We start from the raw sequence: 6826 nt of genomic DNA on the forward strand, positions 1-6826 counted from the left end.
TGGAGGACCCTCAGCGTCTGTTTCCTGGGGAGTATTCCCACCTGTTCCACCTACGTGGTGTCTGCCTGAGGCCCTACCACCTGCCCACGTCCACTCCAGGAAACGCTGAGTGAAGGGCTGGGGTTCACATGTCGCCAGGATTGTTCTCTGGCCTCCAAGACAAGACCCTGAGAGCCACACTGAGTGGCAGGTGCCGCGCCTGTAGACCCTCCTGGCTTCGGGATGCTTGATCCTCAGGGAACGGAGTTGGCAATTTGTGCACGAGTTCAAAGGCCTTTTATTTTATTTTATGTTATTTATTTCTTTGAGACAGAGTCTTGCTCTGTCACCCAGGCTGGAGTGCAGTGGTGCAATCTTGGTTCACTGCAACCTCCGCCTCCTGAGTAGCTGCCTCACCTCCAGAGTTGCCAGGAAGGCGCGTGCCACCACAGCTGGCTAATCTTTTGTACTTTTAGTAGAGATGGGTTTTCGCCATGGTGGCAAGGCTGGTCTGGAACTCCTGACCTCAAGGGATCCGCCCACCGTGGCATCCCAAAGTACCAGGATTACAGGCGTGAGCCACCGTGCCCAGCCCCTTTTATGCATTTTATGATCTACGTGTCACCACGGAGGAAACTGAGGCTGGGGGTGTTCCCTGGTTGGGCCTGGGGCAGGGCTGGGTCTGGAGCCTGAGCCTTGGGGGCCCCTTGTGTCCCACAGAGGAGCTTCCACCCTAGCTCTTCTGCTGGTCCCACAACTCTCTTGCTCTATTTCCCTCCCTCCTCGAACCCCAGGATCCCATCCACTTCTGGCCTTTCCAAGCCCGGCTCAAATGCACCTGGCACCTGCCACCTCCCCAGGCTTCCCTCAGCCTGCAGTGCCCCCAGGGCCTCTGTGAGGCTGCTTGGGGTGAGCTGACTCGCTCCGGTGGCCCTGCCTTCCTGGAAGCCGGGCTCTGGGAAGGTAGTCACCACGGCCCTTGTTTCATCCAAACGCATCATCAAGCCTTGGTATCCAGTCCTCCACTAAGTTGTCCCGGGAAGGAGACTCAGGCCCTGCCCCCGGGGCCACAGGCGGGATTGTCTACATCATTTGCACAGTCCGTTGCAAAATGAAAACCTGGAGCCCTTTGATCAAAAATGACAAGAATTACAAAGACAGCAGAACAGTCAACATTATGGCTGGGCACAGTGGCTCACGCCTGTAATCCCAGCATTTTGGGAGGCCAAGGCGGGCGGATGACTTGTGGTCAGGAGTTTGAGACCAGCCTGGCCAACATGGTGAAACCCCGCCTATACTAAAAATTCAAAAATTTGCCTGGCATGGTAGCTATGCACACCTGTAGTCCCAGCTACTTGGGAGGCTGAGGCAGGAGAATCACTTGAACCTGAAAGGCGGAGGTTGCAGTGAGCTGAGATCGTGCCACTGCCTCAGTGACAGAGTGAGACTCCATCTCAAAAAAAAAAAAGCCATTAAAATTCACCAAACCGTGTGTCTAAAATGGGTGCATTTTATTGTTTGTGAATTACACTGCAGTACAGTTTGACTTAGAAGGAAAAAAAGAGGTAGCAGCTGCAGAAGAGGTGGGTGGGCACGTGCTGGCACGTGGGTGTTGTGGTGTCAGCATCCTCAGCACCCGGGGAGGGGTGCTCAGTGCTTGAGGGGCAGGGCCGAGCCCAGGCCCCAGCAGTCCTCAATCCAGGGCAGAGAGAGGCTGGGATGAGGGGAAATAGCCCAAGCATGGAGCCTTTTAGAGTCTCCATGACAAGGAGGCAGGCCCTGCCCTCACCCTGCTACCCAGGAGCTCCCCGGTTCCTCCGTGGGGGGCCGGGGGTTGGCCCCTGGCTCACAGCAGGAGCCAGGGTTCGGCCTGGAAGACCCCTCACACCACAGAACCTTCCACACACTTCATCTCCCCGTGTCTTCAGCCAGCCCTGGGAGATGGGCCAGACAAGGGCTAGGACTCCATTTACGGATGAGGAGCCTGAGGCCCAGGACGGGTGGGCCATGCCTTGCCCAAGGCCCTCTGCCGATCTGAACATCTAGCTTGCACCATGGTGCCTAGGCAAGGTGTGGGTCTGAGATGGGCTGGGGGTCCTGCGTACGAGGCAGTCGGCTCCAGGCTTCCCAGCCTGCTGCCTCCACCCCCGTCCCGGCCGGCCCGAGTCCAGCTCTGTGCAGCACACAGCATGGAGTCAACAGGCCAGGACGGGGCGGCCAAGGTAAACAGAGGTCTCCTTACCTCACAGCTGCTCGCCCAGGAGGGAATTCCGGGGCAAGCCCTGGCACACTTCTAACTGGCAACTACCACATGCTCACGGGGACCCTGCCCCTCTGGAGACCAGGAGTCTTCGATCCCCACGCCCCGTGCTCCAGGCCTCACAGTGGCGGGAGGGACCACAACGGGGCTTCGTTTGGAGAAACAGAGGCACAAAATCAGAGCAGGAGGAGAAGGAAGCCAGACACACACACAGAGGACTGCCCCCACGTATCCACAGCGGTTTACCAGCACAGGCCCCAAATGTCCACGAACAGGTGAAGGGTAAGCGAGCTGTGGTGCGTCCACGCAACCGAAAGGAGCAAACCATTGACGCACACAACCGCAACTCGGAGCCTACACCTTCAGCGGCAATGGGCAGAGGCGGCCAGACCCGGAGCAGAGCTCCTCCTGCGTCATTCCACCTGCCTGACGTTCCGGAGGAGGCCTGGGGCGGGCTGGAGAAGATGGACCACAGAGGGGCAGGCGGGGGCATTCTAGGCTGATAGATTTGGAGTGCGCGCATGCATTTGTCAAAACTCATCAAATCGTGTGCCTAAAATGGGTGCATTTTATTGTATGTGAATTACACTCCAGACAGTTGGATTTAAAGAAAAAAAAGGCTGGATGTAGTGGCTCCCTCCTGTAATCCCAGAACTTTGAAAGGCCAAGGCAGATGAATCACTTCAGGTCAGGAGTTGAAGACCAGCCTGGCCAGCATGGTGAAACCCCATCTCTACTAAAAACACAAAAAAAGTCCGGGTGCGGTGGCTCACACCCGTAATCCCAGCACTTTGGGAGGCCTAGGCGGGCAGATTACGAGGTCAGGAGTTCGAGACCAGCCTGGCCAACATGGTGAAACCTCATCTCTACCACAAATACAAAAATTAGCCAGGCGTGGTGGTGGACGCCTGCAATCCCAGCTACTCCGGAGGCTGAGGCAGGAGAATCACTTGTATCGGGAGGTGGAGGTTGCAGTGAGCCGCGATCACGCCACTGCACTCCAGCCTCGGCTGGACAGAGTCTCACTCCGTCTCACAAGAAAAAAAAGAAGAAGAAAAGAAAAGGAAAAGAAAAAAGATGTAAGTGCCAGAGAGGTGAACGTGGCCACCATGCTGGTGTAGAGGTGCCAGCAGCCTCAGGAGCTGTCAGGGAGAGGGGTCTCCCTCGTGAGGGCCCCGAACTCAGTGTTTAAGGGACAGGGCCTAGCCCAGCCCCCAGGAGTCCTCTTTATTTTTATTTAATTAATTAATTAATTTTGAGACAGGGTGTCACTGTGTCACCCAGGCTGAAGTGCAGTGGCGTGATCACAGCTTGCTGCAGCCTCCCAGGCTCAGGAGATCCTCCCACCTCAGCCTCCCAAGTAGCTGGAACTATGGGCATGCACCACCATGCTCAGAGAATTTTTTTCTGTTTTTGTTTTGTTTTTGGAGACTGAGTTTCACTCTATCCCCCAGGCCGGAGTGCAGTGGCACGATCTTGGCTCACCTCAATCTCCCTGTCACAGGCTCAAGCGATTCTCCCGCATCAGCCTCCTGAGTAGCTGGGATTACAGGCGCCCGCCACCATGCCCAGCTAATTTTTGTATTTGTAGTAGAGACAGGGTTTCACCATATTGGCCAGGCTGGTCTCAAACTCCTGACCTCAAGTGGTCTGCCTGCCTCAGCGTCCCAAGTTGCTGGGAGTATAGGCATGCACCACCATGCTCGGCTAATTTTTTTTTTTTTCCTGTATTTTTTGTAGAGATGGGATTTCACTATGTTGCCCAGGCTGTTCTCAAACTCCTGGGCTCAAGCAATCCTCCTGCCTCAGCCTCCCAAAGTGCTGAGATGACAGGCGTGAGCCGCCGCCCCTGGCCTCCCGGGAGTTCTCTTAATGCAGGGCGGAGGGAGGCTGGGGATGAAGGGAAGTGGGGCAGAGGGATGAGCTGGATGGAGAAGGACCAGGAGGTGATACACTTTAAACACACGGCGGGAGTGGGGAGGGCCTCAGCCGGGTCACAGCCCAGAGTGTGGGGTAGGAGGGGCCTGAGAAGCAGCGCAGGTCCAGGCGATGGGAGAAGCCAAACCTGGGGCCAGCGTTGTACCCCAGGCCTCCCCCAGCTGCCGGCCCTCCCCCAGCCTCCGCGTGGAGGGCTCTGCCCGGCTGGCCCAGAGCCCTGCTGTAGCCAGCGTCTCAGGGGCTGCATGGCATTACAGGAATCTCAGCCCAGACGGTGTCAGGGTTGGACTGAGGCAGCGTCTGGGCATCCTCGGGACCCCGAGTGGCTAAGGAGTCCCTATTGGAAGCCGTGTCCCCTCCCTTGAGGCCCCAGCCGGCCTCGAGCCTCCACGCTGCACAGAACCGCTAAATTTAGCCCAGCCGGGAGGCTGTCCGGGGCAAGTGCTTGGCAGCCAGGCCGTCTCCCTACAAGGCCCGGCCCGGTCCCCGAGCCGGCCACCCAGTCTTTGGGCTTATAAGGCAGGACTGGCGGCTCTCATGCGCTGGAGTCTTCGGGTGGCTCAGGGCCAAGCCCTCAGACTTTGGGGAGCCTCCTTCCAGCCACCAGCACATGTGGGAACTCCTCCTGGTGTGACCATGGGCCTCAGTTTCCTGACCTGTGAAATGCGGACTCCGGGGCCTCCCCATGGGGCTGCTGGAAGGAAAACCCTGCCCTGACCCTGAGTGTGGCGCTCTGGCCTGTGCCCTGCCCACCCCAGCCCCAAATGCCCAGAACAAAGGCAGGTGTCTGTCCCAGAGGACGCTGCGGCAGGACCCAAGAGTGAGAAAGCGCAGCCCTCGGATCAGAAAGATGCAGTTTAGAGCCTGCGAAAGGCTCACTGACCCCACCGGATGGCTGACTTGCTCTTGTGGAGTTATCAGCAGCAGGAAATAAATGTAGGTCCCTGGGGTGCACTTTGGATGAGATAATATCCCCACGAGACGCTCCTCCAGGCTGCTCCGCGTTCTGAGGGCCAGCGCCAGGACCCAGGCTGTAACAAGCACACGTGTGTCCTCCAGGCAAATCTGTCCCTCAGTCAATCTCTCCTCAGTCTCTCTAGCAAGACTGGCTCCCTGGAGGACGAGGAGGAGGAAAACACGGTGGTATGAGAGGAATAGAGCAGACTGAAGAACCCCTTCCCGTCCCTCCCCTCCCCTCCCTTCCCTTCCCATCCCTCCTTCCTTCTTTCCCTCCTCCCTTCCTTCCCTCCCTCCCTTCCTTTCTTCCATCCCTTCCTTTCTTCCCCCACTCCATCTTCTTCCTTCCTCCCTCCCTCCTCCCTCCCTCTCTTCTTCTCTTCCTTCCTTCCTCCCTCCTCCATCCCTCTCTTCCTCTTTTCCTTCCTTCCTTCCTCCCTCCCTCCTCCCTCCCTCTCTTCCTCTTTTCCTTCCTTCCTTCCTTTCCTCCCTCCCTCCTCCCTCCCTCCTGCCTCCCTCTCTTCTCTTCCTTCCTTCCTCCTTCCCTCCTCCTTCCCTCCCTCTCTTCTCTTCCTTCCTTCCTCCTTCCCTCCCTCCTGTCTCCCTCTCTTCCTTCCTTCCTCCCTCCTTCCCTCCCTCCCTCCTCCCTCCCTCTTCCTTCCCTCCTCCTTCCCTCCCTCTCTTCTCTTCCTCCCTTTCTCCTTCCTTCCCTCCTCCCTCCCTCCCTCCCTCCCTCCTTTCCCTCCCATTCCACAGTGCCAGCCACTCTCCAGAACGTGGCGTGCGTGTCAGGGAGAAGTGGCTGAAAGGGGACCCAGAAAGGCCCATGAGGTCTCAGCATCCACCCCAGTCCCCATCACAAGCAGCTGAGTCCTGGCACCTCCCATTCCGCGGCCACAGGGGCAGCCGGGAAAGGAACTGGCCCTTTTGTCTGGGGTCAAGATCAGGAGACGGCCGCCGTGGCTCTGGTTCCCACATCGTTGGATTTTCTTTAGAAAAGCCCACGACACCCACTGGCTTAGCAGAAATTCTCCGAGAGGGGTGAGGCTGGTCCACTTGACAAGGAGAGACAGGCCGGGGTGCTGGAACGGGCCTCATGCAGCCCTCTGTGGGTGACCCCCATTCAGACAGGCTGCCGGGATTCCCAGCCCCAGGCCTGGCTCCCTGCCCGGAGCACTTCCAGCTAACGGCTTGCCAGGAAGAAGACTCCTTATCAGTCTCAGGGGTGGGGCGGCTCGGACTCTGGGGCCTCCGAGGCCCTGCTTCCAGCTGGGACCTCCGGTACCACTGGGTGAGCTTGGCCAACTCATTTCTCTTCTCTGAGCTTCCGTTTCCTCATCTGCAAGACGAGCGATGGGGCTGGGAGGCCTCCAGCTCTGAGGCGCTAACATGGGACCTTGTGCCCGCCCCAAACCCCAGTGTTGGGCCCTAGCTGGGGTTGGGCAGTGAAGGTAGGGGCTGCAGAGGTGCGGTGCCCCAAACTCGACAGTGACCTCCCGTTCTGTCCCGTGTTGCTGGGACACATCCCCCGGGAGCCTCGACCCAGGAGGAGCAGCCCTGATCACCCCACTTTACAGATGAGGGAGCCGGCTCAGACGGGCGAGGTGGCACCCAGCGCCCACAGCCAAGAAGCCGCAGAGCCAGGGACCTCCGAGGGCAGGCTCTCTGCTGGCCTTGGGCCCCCGACGGCCC

This window comes from Aotus nancymaae, unplaced genomic scaffold, assembly GCF_030222135.1.
Source record: "Aotus nancymaae isolate 86718 unplaced genomic scaffold, 86718_ANA_hifiasm-v0.15.2.pri h1tg000018l, whole genome shotgun sequence".
Lineage (NCBI taxonomy): Eukaryota > Metazoa > Chordata > Mammalia > Primates > Aotidae > Aotus > Aotus nancymaae.